This window comes from Anas platyrhynchos, chromosome 4, assembly GCF_047663525.1.
Source record: "Anas platyrhynchos isolate ZD024472 breed Pekin duck chromosome 4, IASCAAS_PekinDuck_T2T, whole genome shotgun sequence".
Lineage (NCBI taxonomy): Eukaryota > Metazoa > Chordata > Aves > Anseriformes > Anatidae > Anas > Anas platyrhynchos.
Window position 1 is genome coordinate 69,389,114 of NC_092590.1, and position 22,620 is coordinate 69,411,733.

Genomic DNA, 22,620 nt, shown 5'->3' on the forward strand with positions numbered 1-22,620 from the left:
AGGTGTTATCTGTAACGAGGTGTTATCTTCACAGATTTTAGCCAATCCTCATTAGCTATGCAGGGGAATGGGCATCTGTAAAAAGGAACACGACCCTGAAAGGAAAATCCAGAAACAACAGAAATATCTAATAAATATATAATATTATATGTATCTGCTGTTAATTGTATATCTGTTTTTATGTATCTATGCATATGTATATATATATATATATATATAAATAGCTCTGTACTTTATTTTTACTCAGCCTATAACTGACTTGCCTAAGTATTTTAAGAATAAAAAATAAAAGAAGAAAAAGACAGGGTTATGGTGCATCTAAATAAATAAATAAATACATAAATAAATTGAATTCCATAAACTCCACATCAAAAAATAGCTTCTTTATCTAATAAATAATATTATTAAAAAAAAAAAAAAAAAAAAGAATTGCTTCCAAAACTCTACTGATATATTTAAACCTTCAAAATGAAACAGTGAAGTTATCCTCCAGCCTTTTCATTGCTCTTGAGAAGGGCTGTGACCCCTGGGGTTCTCAAAGTGTGGTTTCCAGAGAGGCTCCCAATGTGTGCTGTAGGAAGAGAGCATAACTTTCTTGAAAGAAAAAAAAAAAAAATCATAAAGAATATGACAGAAGCATATGTTTAAAAATGAAGGGGGGGGGGGGGGGGGGGGAGGGAATGTGGTGGTATTTTTTCATTTATCTTACTGTCCAAAGAGAAGATACTCTATTTCTCCTTTGCTCTTATCCATACCTTGGCTAATAATTTCTGCTTTTAAGTCTTACCCACATGCATTCCCTGTTCCTCTCCAAACTTACCACTGCTTTTAACTTCAATTAATTTACTTTCACCTATCCTGTTAAATAATTATATCTACTCTTCCCATTGGCCACCTTTCCATAGTATATGTAATGTAAACAGTGGATATTAACAGAGGTAAAAATTCATCACATGTGTAGCACTACTGCAATGCTGCTAGGCCATTCCAGCTGTATGTTGTTGTTCTTGCTCAAATTTTGCATGCCATTTATAGTTATGCAGAAACAACTTTAGTAATTAAAATGTCTTATTTGTTTTGTTTGTACAGTGCAAGCTGAAATGAGTCTCCAATATGGGTAATTAAAAAGAAAAATCCCCATAAATAATAATGACAGAACTGACCTATTTTGACATAAGATGTGTGCCAGGGAAGCTGTAAGTCAATGGCCATTGCTCTCTGGAATCTCTGCAGCCAGTACCACCCACAGCCTAGAGTCAGGATGGATGAGAAGAAGTAAAAGAAAATAAGTAATGATCCCAGAGGGATTCATTTTGAAACTGGGTTGTGCTTGTACCAGCCTTTTGTTTAAGAAGGCCTCAGTGTCATATCTAGGAAAATACCATTACCACAGGCACTACTGGTAGGCTCTACAAACAAAGTGCTATGAGAGTGAAATTAGGAAACACACAGAAATAAACTACTGAAGCAATTATTGATGGTTCCAGCAGCTCTCGGGTGGTAGAAGAAAGGTCTCAAGGAACTAGATAATCCCGTCTGTAATCAGGACCTCAAGACAGACACAGTTGTAAGCCCTTTAGTAAAAGAAGAAATAACTTTGCAGCATCTTGGCTTGTAGGAATCTTCTGTTTAACACAAATCAAAGTGGTAAGAGCACCAAGTTAGGCAGTGGCAGAGGTAGGTTTGATTGCTTTGTCAGCCTGAAGAGAATTCTTGGTTTCTACTCAAGTGGCTTGGCTATTTTATCTGATCATTACTTTCCTGTTGAATGGGAGATGTAGGTTTGATCTGATTTTGGGTTCGGTCTTGAATTACATTTGAATATGTCTTCCTGATTCCATGGACCAGATAAATACCACAGAATCCTAGAATGCTTCAAGTTGGATATATAAATATCTGAGATTGATTTACAATCAAGTAAAACATTCAGTGGTATTTTTGAACAATAAGAATTCAGATCACTTATTTTCTTCAATCCTTCAATCCCCTTAGTCACATAAGAAATTCTGGATATATGAGCCCATTTTTCTGCTATGGCTGGTCAAGGTTCCATACAGTCTGGACTAAGTCCTTGGTGTGCATGTTCAATAGAGAATAATCACAATAATGAGGAGAAAGCATTGTTTAAGAAATGAAAATATCTAATGTGAGTATCATTTTAATTTGATCATGTTTTTCTGAATCTTGATCTTAAATGCTTTGTTTTTCTGCCTATACCTCATATGTACTGTATATGTTTAATATAGAACTATGTTATATACAAAAAAATGATAATAATTTCTATTTATTACATATTGAAAGAGACTATACAGATAATGGAAGCCCTTAGCAGATCAACAAAATCTGAAATACTGCCTCAGCTGAGTAGAACTCACCATTACTTTGTTTATCCACATTTTACAGTTTTCTCTTCATGTCATTTCTTAATAAAGTTACTTACATTCAGCTTCTTTTATAGTATGTACATTCAGAGATGTCAACATAACATATAATTAATACAGCTTTTCTTCCCTCTTTCTATTTCAGATTATAGACCTAGATTTTGGACAAGTGCATAAATTTTGTATTATAGTATGAAAAGCAATTAATCCCATTAATAAGCAATAATTCATATAATTCAGATCATGGGCTGTCACTATGAATGACTTCATTAACCGACTTTTACCCCAGGCTAAAGAGCCAGCTTCATTAATTCTGTAGAAGGCTTATTTTCTTCTCTTGAAAAAACACAGCCAGACTCATTTAAAGGAATATTCCTCTTAAGAAATACCATTCAAGGAAAAAAAATATCAGCAACAAATTCCAATAAATGTTAAAATTATTTAAAAGATCAAACATTTAGATCATATGTATGTACCCAATGAATGTCACTGAAAAGGTGGTTGTTATGAATAATAATTTTCTTCATTGTGAATGATCCTGGTTACAGTCTGGACTTGGTAATGAGCATATCATGCTCACATGGAGTTTAATATACTTATTACAAATCATTTTAATGATGTATTAACCTTTAATTAGATCTGTACTTCAAATTAAATATACAGTGAGGTGAACATAATTGGATTGAGAGGAGAAACTTGGGCAGAGGTTCCTTGCATTCATTTCATTTCTTCTGAGCTGTGACATTAGCACACATTCTACTGAACACCTTTCCTATTACATTACATCCTGGGAGTTACAGATTTAATCTGCTTCATGGAATTAAGGAAGATGGGTCTGAGGGTAAAATGTTACTCATCAACTTATGACATTTGAAAACAAATAAGAAATAAAAATTATCTTCCAATGAAAAAAATAAAATAAAATAATAAAATAAAATAAAATAAATAAAATAAATAAAATAAAATAAAATAAAATAAAATAAAATAAAATAATAAAATAAAATAAAATAAAATACTACTTTCTGCTGCAAACCCAGAAAGTGTGACTGCCCTTAAAACTATTATTTCATAAGATATGAATGAAACATTGTGCTTTCTTCCTTTTTGTGCGTATACTGGTGTCTGCAAATTTTCCATGAACCAAGAACAAAATAAATATATCAATTGGCCAGAATTACTTTTATGCTTTTAATGATAATAAAAAACTCTCGCTATATATTTTTTCTTCACTATTTGTAATGGGTTGGATAATGCCCTGCCAGGCATGATACTGAAAGCTTTCCATTATATGTCCTTAATACTCAACTCTTTCATTATTCAATATGTCTGAATATTCTAATCTGCTCTTGAAGGAAAAAAAAAAATGTACAATCATATCACAGCCCAGGACAATTATGCCATATTTTTATTCAATTAACTACGGGTTGTAAGTTTACCTTAATGACCACAAACATTTCCAAATAAAACCAAGACTATTTCTTGTTTGATTTTTTCCAGATGAAAGGCTTGTGGATTTTATTTTCAAAGGAAATTATTATTTTCATGCTGCTATAGACTAACAAAGTGGTGAGAAATGCTTCCTCTTATTGAGATGGCAATGGTGTAGCAGCTGTGATACAAACACCACGCTGGATGAGCAGCAAATCTTGCAGCGTAGAATTGTTCCAGTAAACGTTAAGTGATTTGAAAAGACCTGACAGGCGAGAACAGCAAGCCCTGGAGTCATGTAAAATGCAAGAGAAATACCACTTTATGGATGCTTTATGATGGCTTCAGAAACAGAAACAACAAACTAGCTATTAAAATATAATTTAGCAATAATATTCCTCCCAGTTTGAAAGCTATCTATGAGAAATAAATTCTTTTACATTCAAGAACAATCTAAGGTCTTAAAAGATACTCTTATTTCTTATAAATGGCTACATTTGGCCAGAATGTATGGAAATAACATTCAATTATATGCTACATTGGTACCAGTCAGAATGGTTTATAGCTGGGGAGGATCTTTTCCCTCCCTCTCCTTGGTGGCATATTCTTGAGTATATTTTAAGAAATCCAGTGGAAATGGACAAGGAAAATTACTTAACATCCTGCAGAACGTGTGAAAAGTGAAGAATATGAATATATGCTAATGAACCAATTAATCAATTACTGCAGCAATGCCTTCTAGTCATACAGTGTTGTAAATTCAGAAGGCTAACAAATGCTGGAGTCAGAGACTGACATTTCTGGTGTAGCCATTTTGTAGCAGCAATCCTCAATCTCATTTTGAGGCTGAGAAGCAAGGAATAAAGTATCTAACTGAAATGCTAAGGGATTTAAGGTAGACTAGGTGGAATTTATATCCTTTCTTGGACTTTGGCCAAGGTACTAAAGTTGTCATTCTGCTAGCAAAAAGTGCCTGGGGATTCTTAATGACCAGACATGGTCATGACCTCTGTTTTGCAAGTAATCCAAAAAACAACACATCCAGCATAACAGGGATCCTTACAACCAAGCAGAAACACTGACAGAGGAAAGACTGCCATGAGGAAAGCATTGCTAGCATGCAGGACTCCACAGCTTAAGGAAAAAAAAACTGTTAAAGAGACTTGTGCCTCAACCTTTATGCATCACTGCCACAAGGCTCAGTGTTGCAAATTGTCAATGCCATTGACCCCACTTCTGTGAAGCACTTCAGCACATGCTTAACTTGGAATTAATAAAGCAGTCAGAAAATGTCATAGCACATTGTTAGCCTTCCATTTGTGCCATTGTATTTACCTCAGCAACTACCAATTCATGTTGTAGCTTCTGTTTTTATGGGGATGGAAAAACTTAGGTCCTGTGATTGTGCTCTGTATTGATGAAAAAATATTTACAATGCTATTTATTTATTTATTTATTTTCATTTACAGGCCCACTCAGTAGAATAACCCCACCACCACTGAGTAGGATACAGACACTTCAAAGTGTCCCTCCTCTGTGCATACATTTCCAATATGAGGCTCTTCCAGGAAATGCAGCTGCATCTGGTGTCCAGTGAACAAAGGCTTGAGGAGCACTCCTTTTCCAGCTACTTGGACATAAGGATTTGCTGTGTTCTCCCATGAAAGACTGCTTCATGACAGCTCTGTGTGTCTCTATTACTTCAAGTCTAGATTTACTGTGTTTTCCTCCAAAGAGGACTGTATTCGTAGAACAAACTTTAAAGAGCAAATGAGCGAGTTGAGACTTTGATTTGTAGCACCTAATTCAGATATCTGACAGCTTTATTGTCTGCTCTAGCTTATATTCTTAGGGGGGCTGATCACCTGAAAATTCATAGTAATTGGATCTCAGGAGTAATGTATTCATTTTTGTCTAGAATACTTAGTTATTTCCAAGTTAAAATGAATGGGGCTGTAGCCACAGCAGTGGCAAGAAGAGAAGTTAACTAAAAGATTTACTTCTCTTCTTCTCATAGCTGAGCTGACTCTGTTGCCTGTCAAGGGTGGGTGATCACTGACAGCCCTGATGGATGAACTGAGAAAGAAAAATTTATAGATATTCATATTGTTTTTATTTCTATCCCTCCACTCACTGCTATCCTTCCTTCATCCATCCCACATAACATGCCTGTCGTCTTTTATACATTATTTTTGAATTCAAATTCTTCCCTCTTCATTTTTCCTATAATTTTGTGGTCTTTGAAGATAATGACCACATCTGTTCTTTAGTTATCAAATATGTTTCTTATTTTAATGATTTCCTTTGTCTTTTTTAAGTATCACCTACAGCAGATCTAAAGTTTGGTTGCATTGATTTTTTCTCATCTCCAGTTTACAAACTGTGGCTTTGTTCTGGAGAGTGTTTCGTTCTTTCTGCTCCCAGGGACTTTCATCTCTTTCTGTCAGTTGCTGTTATACAGCTGCAATTTGGCCAAAGCAAAGAAAATCCCACTGTGTCTCCAAGCTTATCTGTTTCTGCTACCTTTGTCCTTTTGATTAGCTCAGGAGACTAATGGAATAAAAGACATTCTACTTACTGAGACTCCACCATCAGTATGTATTTGTGTATTTATTTAATTATTTATTTTGAAGCAACTGGAAAATCGAATATACTGAGGGACTGGGTCTGTCTTTAATTAAAAAAATAAATAAATAAATTGTATTTGATTGTACAAGAAGACTCAGATAGTCTCCTACCACCTTCTCTGGGGAGAACAGAGAGGAGCACAGTGAAGCTGGATTTGGAACTTTCTCCCTTTTTATTTCTTTTACTGTGAGGTCCTGGATGATTCAGCTTGCACCCCTGTGTGGTGTTGAGGGGATGCCCCAGGTCCTTGTGCCCTGACTTTCATTTTCCAGATCACACTGCTGTTCCCACCTGGGTTACATGTCTTGATCTCCTTCTTGTGGTGGCGAGAGCATTAGGAATGGCTGACATAAGGTCAGGTCTCACCTCAATGAGGAGCTAGCAAAGGAATGGACACCTAATCCAAAGGACATCAAAGAAATGTGAAATAGAAATTTTTGTTCTACATAACCTGCCCATCTCTCTGGACTCAGACTGAAGCAAAGGTGTGAAATAATGAAATTTACCATTATTTAGTATAACTGCTTATCTTACGCTCCTTACCATGGTTACTCTCCTGTGTGATACGAAGGTAAGTCACAAAAGAAAACATGTATCTTCTCCCTATACTCAGAGCCGGGATCTACCTGTGAGAATGTCCCAAACTAGGCTCTGACCTCTCAAAATTTGCAAGAGATTTGTTTGCTCTTACTAGAGTAGGATGCCTTCTTCCAGGCATTGAAATCCCAAAGCTGGCCCCTTGGATCTCAGTTTCCACATCTGTATAATTGGCCTCATCTAGAGTTCCCGGTATGGAAAGAAAGGATGCACAATGACTTCCATGAGATGCATGAGATGCAGACCACACTGTGCATTAAACTGCTAGCTGCTTTTTTTTTTTTTTCTTCTTTTTAAAATTTCTAAAATGGAAACAACCATTGTTGTTTCCATTTTCCATCTATGTAATCATAGAGATCTTGCATTTCCAGGATGTTATATAAACTCATCATGCTGCCTGGACTGTTCTACATGCAGCTGTCATTTCTGAGCAGAACCTAAGAAAATCCCTCAGCTCATTTCTGAAACTCAGACCTAAGTGCAGAGCCCTGCTCGGAGGACAATTGCTTGTCATCTGTTTTTCCAGGGTTCTTCTAGCAGAGTTTCAGCCAGCCAACACATTGTTCTGTCATGCAGAAACTGATTTCCAGAAAAAAAATATTTTTGCATTAAAAAAAAAAAAAGGTTTATATGTCCCTTCATTACAGTTTCATTCTGTATTCTCTGTAATAGCCCAGATCATAATAAATTCATGATGTAGTCCTGTGAATGTCATTGTAATTTAGCATTAGTTAAGCACTGGTTAATAGACCCTCACCATGTTGCTGCTCCACTTATAGTGCATACAGTTACTGAATAAAGATTTGATCTGAACTTCGTACTGACCTCTGAAAGACTATTTTATATTTGCATTGCTATGGCTAGCACTGATACTTGTATTAGTCAAAAGTAGATACTTTGAAACATTTTTTTCTGAAGTGAGTGATAACCAAATCGAGCTCTTGTTCTGTAAGCTAATGAAAGCATTTGTTGTCTTTGTTGTTGTTGTTGTTGTTTTGTTTGTTGTTGGTTTTTTGTTTGGTTTTCATTTTTGTCTTTACCACCTTGCAACACTTCACATCAAACAACAAACAATTGAACTTAAACTGTAGGAACCTGTAAGAATACACCTAGGACTGCCAAATTCAATGTTAGTTGTGCAATGTCACAGTTACACCACCTTGGCCAAATCTACTTGCCCCCCCCCCCCCCCCCTTGACTACTGTGATTAGTCATTTCCTCCATCCTTCTTTTCTACATCACTGGCACTGGTAAGATATTTTCCGGCAGTTTGTTCCCTGGTCTCTCCCATCTGCCACTCTGCCCCAGGCAGAAGTGGGAGATGGACACAATCAGGAGTGACGGAGGCTCTTGTATGAGCTTTTAATATTCCAAAGTTTCCACCTCAGACACTGAAGTTCAGGAACTTCCATCTACACAGCAGAAAGCAATATTTATTTTCAAAGAAATCTAAGACGTTTCATCATCAAGAGGTACAAACAATTATCAAACTAATGGTTGCAGCCCAGCACATTACTGGCCAGGAAAATAGCTCACTTGACATTACTTGTAGACAGAGCTCAGTACAACACAGTGAAAAAATCCTTGAAAAAATACATTTGGCATTCTTTTAGCCTGTTTCTACTTAGTTCAGGAAATCCCTCATTCTTTTTCCTCATGACTATTTAATTTCATCTCCATGTCAGTATTCAGTATATGGAAGTTATTAGCTTACAGAAAAGTAAAAATACAAGAAAAGACTACATGCATAGCTTCATTGAAATAATATTTTTGTTTAAAATTATTGCTTGGTTTTGATCATGGCTATTCCTATGGTGTTCTTAAAATTTAGAGTATGTGTCTCTCTGGAAAGACTTCAAATCTGGTTCAACATCATGGCTGCTATCTGGTTCAACAGCATGGAGCTGACTCTCTGGGTAGTCAAATTTTGATCATTGCAAACCTTTCCAGCTCCCACAGCTATGGCAGGGCCTGCATTTGTGCATCTTTCCTACAGTTCTTGGTGTGTCTAAAGGGCCAAGCCTGCAAAAGCTGCCAGGTAACAGGCAGAATGTGAAAAGGTACATGAAGAAATAAACTACAAGATCCTTTAAAAGTAACAGCCTTTTGTGTGTGTGTGTGTGTGTGTGTGCTTTCTTGTATACAAAAACTAAGTGTTCTTGTCATCTTCCTAGTATTATCTTTAAAATGACTAACCTATGCTGTTCCTATTTTGTACAATATCATTCTCTTGAATCTCTGTTCTTTTTAGATGCTCACACATATTTATATAAAAGACCATTACTAAATTTTCTTTTGAGATACACACCTTATAAAAGGTATTAGACTTGCTACTGATTGTTCCTATCCAGAGAGATTTTATTTTGTGCAGGACAGAAATATGAGTCTTCTGTTCAGTACCTTTTTTGTTTTTCTCTGATAGACTAAGAGCAAAATAGTCAGATTTCAAAATCTTTCTCTATGAACGTTTCAAGTAAAAGATATTGGAACTCATTGTGTTCCCCTAGTGCTACTCACAAAAGACCCATTGTTCTGGATTTCAGTACTATACCATGTATCCAATCATTCCCTGGAAAAATTTACCCAGTCTAATTTAATCTAACTGCTATAGAAAAAATATTTCTCCCCATGATAGAAAAGTGAATTCTTTTGGTTACTGGAAACTAGGAAGTTCAATATTTCTGTGCCTAAGAAAACATTATTTCTATCTGCACTGAGAAATTATTTAAAAGAATATATATAATTAAACATTAATTAATAAAATCAAGAATAAGAGTATCAATTTTTAATTATATGGATACTAAGCAACACAATAAAATGTTAATATAGTCAATGCGTTATTAATGAACAATTAATTACCACAATTAGGAGTTGAAGTTGATGAGTTGAGGAAGTGGCTTCGTGCAGATTAATAAGGCAGAGGTTTAATCTTCCACTTGTTCGTTTATGTCCAGTTGTTTTAAAAATTAATATGGAACAAAATGCGCTTTCCAAGTTTTACAGATATAAATTCACAGGAAATAAATGATTTACAACAAACTTTAGTGAAGACACTGGGATCAAGTTAATAGAAATATCTACTTTCCTGGACCTAACATTGTACATTTTTTGAAAATGTACAATTTTCAATTTATTTTTTTTTATCTCCAGTTTACATTATAATTTATTATAAATAGTTTTATTTATGAATATGTAAATAAGGAACTTGAGATTCAGGAGCTAATAGGTTTAACTTATTTTTCACGTTCAACAATGGAAATGTAAGGCCAGAAAGAAAGTCTGTGACAATCCAATCTTTCCTGTAACACAAGACATGTCATCCTCTCTACGGTCCATGCACCAAGCACAGAGGCTCCTCAAAAGACAAATGCCTCATTTTTATAAAGGCATTCCATTTTGATTTGAAAATCTATGTTAGTGAGGAATTCACTGTGACCTTCATACAATTGTGCTGGTGGCTATGAAAGGTCCCCTCCTACACTTCAAAAAATTATAGTTTCTTTTCCAATTAAATCATAGAGGTATAAACCCCTGGAGATCTTAGCACAAGACAGGAGCATTTGGACTCAGATAATTCAAATGGTATCAGCTTCCTCCTCCTCTCAGACTCTCTACATCAGTCTTCACAAATCCATTCACAACATAAGCATTTCTGCAGTGGGTTTTCCTCTCATCTCCCTCTTCAGCCATACATCCCACTTTCTGTGTCTTTTCTTCACTTAGCTTTGTCATTAAACTTCAGGTATCTTTAGACAACCCCAAGGCAACTCTCACAACAAACATTATTCTGTTAATTTTCTGGCATTTAGAAATAAGTTCATCTCAAAGTGTTTAAGCTCTAAAACTATATAGTTTTAAAAACCATTTAAATGGAACAATGTTTCTTCTCATAAATAGTTTACCAGTTTAATTCTAGTAAGCCTGATAAGCAGCTGCTAAAAGTTTTAGTACTTTTTGAAATTTATCTTTCACCTCTGGATCTACTTTTATTGTGTCTGCTTAACTGTCTATGCTAACATTACATTTTTGCCTAGTAGGTTATGGCCAAATTATTTATTTTATATCCAGGACTCTTTAGTGCTCTTGGATTCAGTGGGACATTCTCCATCTCTAATGGTGTAAATAACACAACCATTGCCTTCACCAGTGGTGGTACGGAGAACTGAGTTCCAATCACAAGCTGAGTGTTTAAGTACCAGATGTATATGAATATAACTTAAGGATACAGATCAGTCACAGTTTTGGGTCCCTGAATTTCACTAAAATATAGCCTCTTCTAAGGCAATTGCAAGAAATTTAATATTAATCTGAGTTTTAGATCCTTCCATGCAAACCTTTTCCAGAGCACGTTGTCTTTATATTTCTCATGGAGCTAGTCTTTAAATCATTACAAATTCTGCTTTTATAATTACTAAAATAACAGCCTTATGTTATTACTTTCATCTGTCCACTGTGGACATAAACATAGTATAATCATAGCCACATTTCTTTTTCTTTCTTCAACACTTCATTTTTATTCATGATCTCTCCCATGTAAAGGGATAAATTTGTTCTTGGTGTGAAAGCATATGGCCCTTGGAAGAGAAAGAAAACAGTGCAATGTGGGTCCAATTCAGCCAGAAAAATTATTCCATTATGATCAAGTCTTTATAAAAAATCCATCACTTCAGCATCTTAAGCATTGGTAGTACAACACCATATAAAACTTGTGGGATGCTTCAATTTAATTCCAATTTTAAAAATGTATTAATAGTGTAGTTAGCCCTTTAAAAGCACAACAGTTTCCACAAACCTCTAAATCCTAGGTAATTAGGGTTTTCAATCATGACAGTGTACTTATTCTAATGGCAATTTTGGCAAATAGCAGGTAATTATAGCTCATTGAGGAACTACATTCTCACTTGAGACCTGCCATCACCAGCCTAATTGCTTCCCAGTGAAACAATAGCATTTTTGTTCAACTATCATCTTTTGTTATTCTGCAATTGGGATTGAATACTGCAAAAATTAACTTCCCTTCTCCAACCTACAAAAAAAAAAAAAAAAAAAAAGAATTTATGATTATAAAATGCTAGCATGTGCATTTTTCTTTTGCACTTATACAAAAAAATAAGCATTTATTCATCACAAGAGTATGAGACTGCGTTTCCTTAAGCTGAAACCTTATGAAAGTTTAAAAATGCAGCACCCTTAAAGGTTGATTGAAGCCTTACAAAGTGCATGATAGGACTAATGAAAGAACAACACTTATTGTCCAAGAGCTTTTATACTCACAATTGATTCCATAGGATTTTTCATGTGTCCAGGCAGCCACATGCATGTTTGTAAGAAATCAGGACACTATTACATTACTATAATTTTTCATATACTATCAATGCTTAGATGTCTCAGGTAAAATGAACAAGTCTGTGTCAGAAACAAGAAGAAAGTCTGAGATGTCCCATTCTGCACAGACAATACAGGGCAGAAAACCATTAGGCCATTGGTAACCACCCCTGCATATGGATCATCTTAGACATTTACCACGTAATGGCATTTACTGCCTGGCTTCCAGATTTATCACCAATTCCAAACATGCAACCTACTGTTTTCTTGTCATTTTTCAGTGACACAACAATGATTTTCACAGTAATACAGACACTATATGAAATAAATAAATTTGGTACTTGTTAGCACTGAATGGTACATGAACACCCTCTAATATTTCTGCGAAGTCAGTAAATTTTCTTTAGTTTTCCTCATTTTTTCCTTTTATCTCTCTCCAAAAGAAGAAGATTTATACTAGTGGATTTATACTACTTCTGGGAAGGTTCTTTCAAAATACCTTTGGCCTGAATATGCAAATATTTTTGGTTTCAAGGTTGATTGGCTTCCATTAATTTAGGCAGGAGAGGAAGAAACACTTTTCTGAGTACAAATTCTCATAATGCCCTGCACTATATCTGTACACATTGCTATGGGGACAATATTTTGGTCTGGATGGAGCCTTGAAGTCCTGAATTTTTGTGAATTAGCTATCTAGCAAGAGATTTTCTTAATCTGGCTGAGCAGTACTTTTCCCATAGCTCTTGCTTGTGATACAGTAGCCAAGCATAACATCAAAGCATAAATTACTGTGTTCAGGTCTGCAGTTTGCAGAATCACAGAATATCCTAAATTGGAAGGGTCCCACAAAGATCATTGAGTCCAACTCCTGGTTCCACACAGGACCACCCAATAATCAAACCATATGTCTGAAAGTGTTGTCCAAGGGTCTCAAGTAGGAACCATAAAATCTTCTGGAAAGCTTCAGATGGATGAAGGCTTTTCTTGTTACAACAGGAATTTTTGGTAGCAAAGGGCAGATTAGATGGGTTTAGTCTGTCTGCTAATTTAGCTGCTTTCCTCTCTTACTTTATGTACCAACTAACACAAATATGTTCTACATAAATAGACCTAGCCCTGTTATGACTAATTGCAGAGCCAAGAAAAAAGCCAAGACTAATTTATGCTAATTGATAACTTGCTTATCACATCCTTTATGTATGGCATAAAGAAAAACATTTACTTTTAAATTTAATTCTTTTAGGAAACAGACAGTCTCTTCTGGTGTCTAGGAGACAGCTTTTCAGGACAGATTCAGGGCAGTCCAAATCCTAACCAAATCCCCATTGGCTGTGCCTGCCCAATGCTAAAGAAACACCAGGGCACTCCTTCCTCACTGGCAGGGGAAGCCTGCCTCTTCACTCTCCATGAAAGAGAAAGACCTTCATTTCCTACAGGAGCTGGTGTGAGATGGGATCTCAGAGAAACCTTAGGAAGTTTTGCCAGAGAAGCAGAAATTTCTGCCAGTAGAAAGGATGAGAGGAGGATCACAGGAGCAGTCTGAAGAGTCTCACTCCGCCTGAGCAGAGAAACAATGACACAAGTAGCACTTTCCTAGGGCCAGCTGTGGTCCCAATCTACTCTGGTTCTCACCACTTCAGCCCTTAGAGTCAACACTCAGTCAACATGACTGACCACTGCACACTCACTGCTTGCATGCCATAATCAGGCCAAGAGAAATCAGTCTGTCCAGCAATCACTTTGTATAAAACCAACATGTTTAAGAACAGACCCCAGGTAAACCAGGGGCCCAAGGAGGCCAGTCCAGCAGAGAACCATGTGCCAGGGACATACCCACCCTCAGGACAGAGGTGATCCCAAGGGACCTGGGACAGCTTCACTAGAGCAAGCAAGGAGAGTGCTTGAACAGGGAACAAGCAAACACAGAAGGGACAAGAATGATACCTCCATGAGGTCAGAAAGGGGAAGATGCTCTGAGAAGGGGAACAGAAGCAGCAGGAATTCTTCCATGGCTCTTCATCTCCAGGGTGCTTTCTTTCCAAGGATCCTTGTGGAAATTTCTGAGCCCACCACAGGGTGGGAGAATCCCCTCCTCTTAAACTTGGTGAGACATCATTTAACTGATTTACATTACTGTAAAGAATCATCTTTTATTACACCAATATCTGAAGAATTAATTATTTGCCAACAATCCCATTTGATGAGATGTGAGAGTGAAATGTATTCTGCATTGCAAATTCTCTGGTGCTGCTCTTCTCTAAAATCACTGGCCCTGATACACTCCTGTATTAACTGATATTGCTCTCAATTTCCACAGAAACAAAACCTGGTCTCTGTGTTTTATAGAGTTGTTCATAACTTATACCTTACTCAGCTCATTTGGACAAAATGGCCTAGAACTCCAGCTCTCTAAATGGCATCATACACTCTGGATTTAATTTAACTTCAAAAAGTAAATAGCTTGTTTTGTTTTGACGTCAAAATAGTTCTGATGCTAGAGTGGTTGATATCTGAGGGATTTGGCCAGCAAAGCCCAGTTGCTGTCAACATGCCCATTATTAAAGCCAAGTTTTTAAACTACTTTCCAGAAATATATGACAAACTACCCTCCTTCACACATGCATAATTCTTAACATTCACATTGCTGGTACAGGGCCAGAGCTGCTGGGCTAGATATACTCATTAGGCCTCCAGCTGACTCTGTTAAAATCAATGGGAGCTGTTTTTTCTAGCTGTTGTAGCAATAGAAAGCTGGGATGCAGTGGCTGTGTTAAGTGGTATAGTACCCGTAGCTCACCTGGACATAAGTCTCAAAGATTGCTCTGGGGACTCATACAAAACAAAACTACATGACTGTGGCAACAGTTTTCCTTGGAGCTCCAGCAAGCTGTGTGTATAATTCTGTTAGAGCTGTTGTATCCTGACAATAACAATGTTAATTTCTTAATTGAAGCCATAAGGGTGGACAGTTTGGTGCTGAACTGCCCTGGTCCTGTGCTGATAACAGAGCCACATTGCACTTCTCAGAGAAAGGGCTCGTGGTTTTTGAAGTCTTACTCACACAGCACAGTTCCCTGTTGTGTAGTCTCTTCCTTCCATGGAGATGTTTCTCTTTCAAGAAGAACCCTTCAGATCTGCATCCCTACAATGAGTCAGACTGGCACAGGCATGATCTCTTTGGTAGAGCTGGTTCTAAAACAATGTTTTTAGTGAATGCTTTAATAAAAATGGCATTTTCTGGGCTGTGAATTTGATGTGGAATGTTTCTGCTTACTGTCAAAACATTTTTTAATTTTTGCTTGTCTCATTTTTTCTCCTTTTTCTAAGGATGCTGAAAAGGGGTAGGATTAGCTAGCCCTTAAAATAATAATAACAATAATTCATTTTAAAATGAACATTTTGATTATATTGAAATTTTTCTGCAACTTCTTTAACTTAAAATGAGTTTGCTTAAAAATTCTGTGATGAAAAAGACAAGACTGACAACATATTCTCTTTTCTTCTTCATTCTATTGCCAATATCTGTCAATTCAGTCCTACTGCAAAGCTCTGTTTCTAGTGGTATTTCATATTTTCCTCTCTCCTTTTTTTTTAGGTAACCATAAGCAGAATAAAGTGAGATTTGTTCTTATTTCTTAACCATATTTGTCTAAACTCTTATTTGCAAAGAGTTTGATGCTCCAGAGACAGCTGGAAACAGCTAAGTGCTCAGTGTTGTTCAAACTCGTTATGCCCCTAAATTCCCCAACAGTATCTGGGACATGCAATGTGCTAGCAGATGGGAGGCAGACCTACAGAGTCCTGGACCTTTTTGGACTAGCAGCTGGAGGGGCTGCAGAATACCTGAAGGCACTTAAACAGTAGCAGATGCCTTCGCTTTGGCAACTGAAGGGAGCCCCAGAGTCCTGAGACCAGCTTCTATGTTGTGCTGTTTGCTTCACCTTTCATCATCACCACGCTAGAGCACTAAGAAAATATTAGATTTTATAATCTGAATTTGTTCCTGGCCACTGGTGCAGTGCATACCGAAGAGTAAGTCTAAATATTTTGAATATCCTGATAAATCTTTGCTGTAAAGAGGAAATAGAAAGTGACATACAGCTATTTTACTGGGTCATTGCAAAATCCGTATCTCTGCTACATAGCAATCATTAATGCAAGGGAATCTATAAGGCAATAGTCAGATCAAGATCTTTAGCATTATACCATATGCTTGGGAGGTTTATTTCGCTGAAGAAGAGACTTGCAAAATCCAATCAGATGAAAACATGATCAGGGCAGAAAAGGAAATTGAGCTGAGTGATGAAGCCTTTCACTTCAAGCACTTTTATCTCCTGGAGCATAAAGGTAGACAATGGAAAGGAGATGCATGAATTGTCCCAAAGAGCTTGTTTAAGTGCTTTTTGCCTTGATCATTGGAGGAATGAAGAAGCAGTGGGACTTGGGTCAGGACCAAGAATGTATTTTAAATGTTTGGTTTTTTTTCTTCCCCTCAGGAATCACTCTGAAAAAGACAGATGAGAGAGAGGAGAAAAACTAGACTGAGCCTCAACAGACCATTCGTAAGTGCTCCTTTTCTTTTTCCCTTTAAATATCTTATTTAACTTGTTACATATGGAAGGAGATGAGATGTTGAGACCATGGAAGTTGTATAAAACAGCACATGGAAGAGCGCTTGCACATTTTTCTCTTTTTGCTTGTCATTGTAAGAGATACAAAGAATTGGTGTGAGACAAAGAAAAAGACCACAGACATGAAGATATTTGTATGTGTCAGTCCCTGTGGGAGATTCTAGGCCAAATCCGGCTATCATTACCAAATGAATTGTGTTAGTGGCTCCTAGGAGTTTAAACAGGGAGAGACCAGGGGCTATGTCACTAGAATAACAAAATCAAGCCACCTGGCACATGCACTATTTTATGTGTCTTCAGGTCCTCTTCACATCTCTTTGATAAAGAGGTAGAAATGCCACTTATTGAAAGGTAGATTGAGAAACACTGGAGTACTTAGATTTGAAGGTTCTAGGCAATACTTAGTCTTCTTTTAATGTTGCTTTCTTGATAGGCAATAACAGTTTTTCAGAGGCCTAGGTAAAAATAAATAAATAAATAAATAATTTCCTTTTAAATGAGATTAAATATTATCCTCAGGGACGTACATAGTACATCTCCTGTTCCTCTGGTAAGCTCAAAATTTCTTTTGCAAATTGTCTGCAGAGATTCACAAGCTAAAACACAGAACAGGAGTCAGACAGAAGATAAAATCCTCCCAGCCTTTCTATTCTGAAACCTACTTTCAGAGACAGATGATGTTCTTTGGTACCAACAATGGTATAAAGTTCATAAAAACTGTCAATAAAATATTCTTTAAATCAATACATGCTCTTATTTTCATCTAAGTAGCAGCCACAAATGATACAAGAACCCAGTTCTTAAAAACCCACATTTTTGGTTAAAGACTATATATCACTCAAAACTGTTGGTAGGGCAGGTCTGCAGGGAGAGAGACTTGGTTTTTCTTTTATCTAACACAGATGGAAAAAGAAACAGATAAGGCAAAAAACATGGTAATCTCTTCTTTAGATCTCAAAAGCTTGTCTTCAGCCTCAACAAGTATCTTTTTCCCATCATTAACTATTATTCTAATAAAAATATTATCTTTCCTCAAGGATTTTCTCTGCTGCTACTTGCTTTTCCTGAAGCCCATTTGGCCTGTGAAGAAAAAGTAAATTCAAAGCCCAAGATTTAAAGTTTATGCATTTCTTTTTCACAATGTAGATACACCTAGTATGTGTAGATTGTGTAGATACCGTAGTAGTGTAGACAGTGTAGATACCCTAGTAGATACACCATTTAAATAATGCGATTATGGTGTTTGGTTATATGACCATGTTCTTGGGGGGGATAATCCCTCTGTTCACTTCACACTACATAGTCAGGTCTCAAAATTAGTTAGTCTGAGTAAGTCTGAAATGTTTTCCCATAGAAATATGTTTGAGAAATTTTTTCTTAGATATTTGCAGGTCTGATATTTTCAAATAATCATAACATTTACTTTTTTTTTTTTTTCCCACTGAAGTCACAGAAGTTGTAATAGTTTCCTAAAGCTTTCACTTTTACGTGTTGTACTCTTTAAAACGGAATAGAAGAAAAACAGAAAGTCAGAATCGTAGTTCATATAAACACAGGGTGGGCAGGTGGAGTGTAAAGAATACATAGCCTATCCAAATTTTCCCAAGCCTGTTCAAATTAATTGCAATTTATAATTAATGACATTTTGTTCAGGTGGCTTCAAAAAGACTCATAACTGTAACTAGGCTTTTGAGAAGGATTCTTTAGTGTGTGCGAGTCGCTCACTCATTAACAAGAGCTAAACTGAAAACCAAAGTGAAGGCCCACCTGCTAGTCTTGAAGTAGCATAAATGGTGTTATAAGTGGCATTCTTTCATACCTGCCCAGGCAGTACTACTAAGCTTCCTCAAATGTGCTTTGCAGACTTGAAAATATTGATAGAGACGTTTTCCAACAAATTCTACTTTAAAAAGTCAAAACACCTCATGAAGTTTCATTAATTTCAGCAGAGGTTTATCTGAAGGAAGGAAGAAGGAGGAAGTTCATTTTACAATATCCTCAGAAATAAATAATTCTGCTTTTCATCTCAAGCATGAAGCATATGAATGATGCTGTATCCTAATATTTGTCCTGTATCACTGGAAAGGAGTGAAAAAGAATTTGAATGTTCAGATTTTGTCAAAATGAAACATTTCAATTGAAAGCAAATGATTTATTTTGTTTACACTGAAAATGTTGACATTTTCAAGTTTTGTTTGTAATCCACATGAAGACAAATGTCAAAATTGCCCAATGTCCTGTGAAATGGAGTTTCTGCCCTCTTTCCCATCTGCTTGGAGAAATGAGATATTAAGTGTGAGAGGATGAATTAGTTTTCATGTCCATTCAGTCCCAGCTATCTACATTCAAGAATAGTTTCAGTTACTTGCAGTAATGATGACAGCTTTTGATTAGTTCCAGCTGTAATGTTGACATCTGTCTTCTGCAAACTGAAGAGACTGTCATTTCACCCATAAGCAGCAATTCAATTGGATTTGAGTTCAGCATGGCAACTTTTAAACTGAAACTAGTATTTTAATGCCAGTTACAAAAGCTCATACGCACTCTCTATTCTCCTTAAAATGCCAATACAGTCAAGGACAACCCTTGATATTTTGGAAAGAATCTTGGCCTTCTGTTCTTTCCTGAAATCAGGCAATTTCAAGTAGTGTCTTTCTTTCATTTCTTTTCAAATAAAAAATGTCAGTTGTGAACTCTCATTTGCTTTCAAGAGTTTTACCCTACTATTGAGCCACAACAGAATTTGAAATTAGAAAGGAATTCAAACTACTTACTTGGATTCTCTTTGATTTTTCTCCATTTTTGCACCTTTTAAAAATAACATGGGACTTTGGATATTTTTGGCAGGGCTTCTGAGGACTTGTCTGCCAGAAAAGAAAACAAAATTACTGATCTGGTGAGAAGCAGATGGATTATAAAAGGTACCTGGCATGGAATAAATGTGAAAATTAAGAGCAGAAGAATGAATTTCTAGTTGCAGTTTCAGAAAAGTATACCACTGAATTTGAGGATTACCAGAAAAATGGTCCTCCGCTACATATATATGAGGTAAATGTTAAGGGTTTCTGGAAATAAGGCATAGTTTTTACCTGTGGATGTGCACTCACAATTTCATACTGCCATACAATGAAGTTTCTGCCCTCTCCTGGTTGGAGAAAATTATTTCCCTTTTCTTCCTCGTGCTTATGTCAGCTCCACGGCTGGGTTCACACTAAGATCACATTCCCTTACCACTTATCTCATCTACATGTTTATCATCCCTTGGATGATCCCTCACCAGGGGTGAGTCTGTTATGCCAAAAAACTCAGGGGAGAAAGAAGGGAACTCTAATGCCACCTGTTTACTGGATAAGAACTTGTGGACCAAACCACATAGTGCTGGAAACTTGAGCTCATGGTCATATAACCTTTAGGGCTACTATAGATAGAGATTGCTATAGACAAAACCTCTATTTTCTATCCTCTCATACAGACTACTTTTTGGAAAAATGCTGAGATAATTTCCTAAAGAGTGGCTTCCTTTCTCCATACATTTTTATAGAAATAAGCACAACATTACATACATAACAAATGATTTAAGTTCATCAAACTACAAAAGCGTGGTCTTGATGGTTCAGCTTGAAGCTCTGTTACTGCAGATCCATACCAAAATTCATCATTCTTTTGGATATTTCTAGAAACAAACATTTATTTTTCAAAAAGTTTGATGGTATATTTGGTTAAAGATCTATAGAGACATTCAGGAATGTCTTCCATTCCTTATTTTCTACTTAATGCCATACTTTGTCACTATGTAGATATGCCATACCATTTGTGATAACTTGCATTTTTTTGTTATCAATCTTGTGATAACTTGGATTTTCCAATCATGCTCAGTTTGCATGTACACAGATGTGTCATTCATCTTACCTATGCAACTAGTGTCATACACTGCTTACATGCCTTTGGTTTCCAGAAGTGACTTTCACATTAACCTTATCATCATCTGAGGCTTTGCTGAAGATTTCAAATCTGCCATTATTTATATCCACGCAGCATCCTACTGGCCTCTGGTCTTAGGTAAAAGTCTAATATTCCTGGAGGGTTGTGACCCAAACTGTACTCAAGCCTTAAATGAACAAGCTTTAATGGATAGTTACAAGGTATTTTAAGACACTCTTCTGAGTCTGAATTGTCCTTATTGATGTTGCTTTGTGTTCCAAAGAAACATGAAAATAGTTGCTAAAATTTGCTTCTGTTACTCTGCTTGGGAAAGATGGGCTGTTCTTAAATATAGTGATCATAATTCAGATCCATCTTTAATCCATCTGTCAGTATTGTGATGAATGAGTACTGCAAATGAAACCTCCTTGGCCACAGATATATATATGACAAATTTAACTCATAAAAAATGTTATATTTTTGACAGTTAAGATCTTAATTCTAGTCTTACATGCACTGTTTTTTTTCTCAGTGTAGTTCTATTTACATTATTCAAATTAGATAACTGCTATACTCATGTAAATGGGCACTGGTAGATTTCTATGAAATGAGGCATAGAAGAGTAGTGGGAATAATAAGAAAATATTTTTAGGCATGGGGATACCAGTGCTACCTAAACCAAACATTTCCTTTGTAAGCTGAACATATGCATTTTGTAATGACTCAGAGTGGAGTCACGAGGGAGCAGCACTGAATAGAGGTGAGAGAAGCTGAAACAGTAAGGTCAGAACTGTACATTTTTCACAAGGCTATGATCAGAACTGCTTTCTGTGTGGAGAGAGTGACAGGAGAACTGGGAGGGTAGAGCACTTACAAAGAATACTCAGTGCACACCAGTGACTTTAAGGGCTAACCAGTCCTCAGCATGGGGCTGACTCTTTGGGAACATATGACTCACCTCTGAGGGTTATTTTCTTAATGAACTGTTGCAGGATAGGGGAAATTATTAAAGCACAGAAAGATTTTTTCCTTTTCTTTCTTTCCTCCACTTTTACTTGACAAATACCAATAGCAGTGCAAATGCAGTGTCATTATGGTGGCTGGAAGCTGGATGAGGATACAGGTGAGGAAAAGACAATGTCTGCCTCCTATCTTCCTCACTCCACTGTAATGCAGTCAGTGGCCAGAAAGGCAGTGTCTGAAAGCCAGACATTACCTTTTGATTCAGGTTTTAGTCATTTTAAGCCACTGTTCATCCATCAGAACAAGATTCCTCTTTGTTGTTGTTTTTTTTTTTTCTTTTTTTTTTTTTTAAGTGAACCATAGAAAGCCGTGAATTGGATGTCAGATGGACTGAAAATAGTTATGCTGAAACCAACGAGTTGTTCTTGCTTGATGGGTGTCACCACAGTATTATGTGCTGTGCTAATTTCTCAGCTTGCAAATAGATATATTTGGACTGACAGTTGAAAGTGGGCTGCAGATTCCACTTAAAACATGTTTTTCATGCTGAGTAATGAGGGCAAAACACAAACCAATTCTGGCAGTTAAACTACGCACTTAAACCTTTCATAGTGTTGTCAAACACTATAATCCTTCAAAAATCTGAGTTTGAATACCCTCAATATTTTATTTAATGAATTTTAAATCCTATAATTACCATAATTAAGACACTCCTTTTGGATCATGTTAGTGCGCTGCTCAGAGAG

General features: G+C 36.4%; 1 long non-coding RNA gene across 2 annotated transcripts in view; it reads left to right on the forward strand.

The window, feature by feature from the left end:
• The first annotated feature begins 16,855 nt into the window (after window positions 1-16,855).
• Window positions 16,856-22,620, forward strand: part of LOC140002512 (uncharacterized) — a 41,680-nt gene continuing 35,915 nt past the window's right edge. For both annotated transcript variants that reach the window (XR_011809261.1, XR_011809262.1), the window contains exons 1-2: window positions 16,856-16,921; window positions 19,838-20,038. This is a non-coding gene — a long non-coding RNA (uncharacterized lncRNA). The remainder of the gene's footprint in view (window positions 16,922-19,837; window positions 20,039-22,620) is intronic.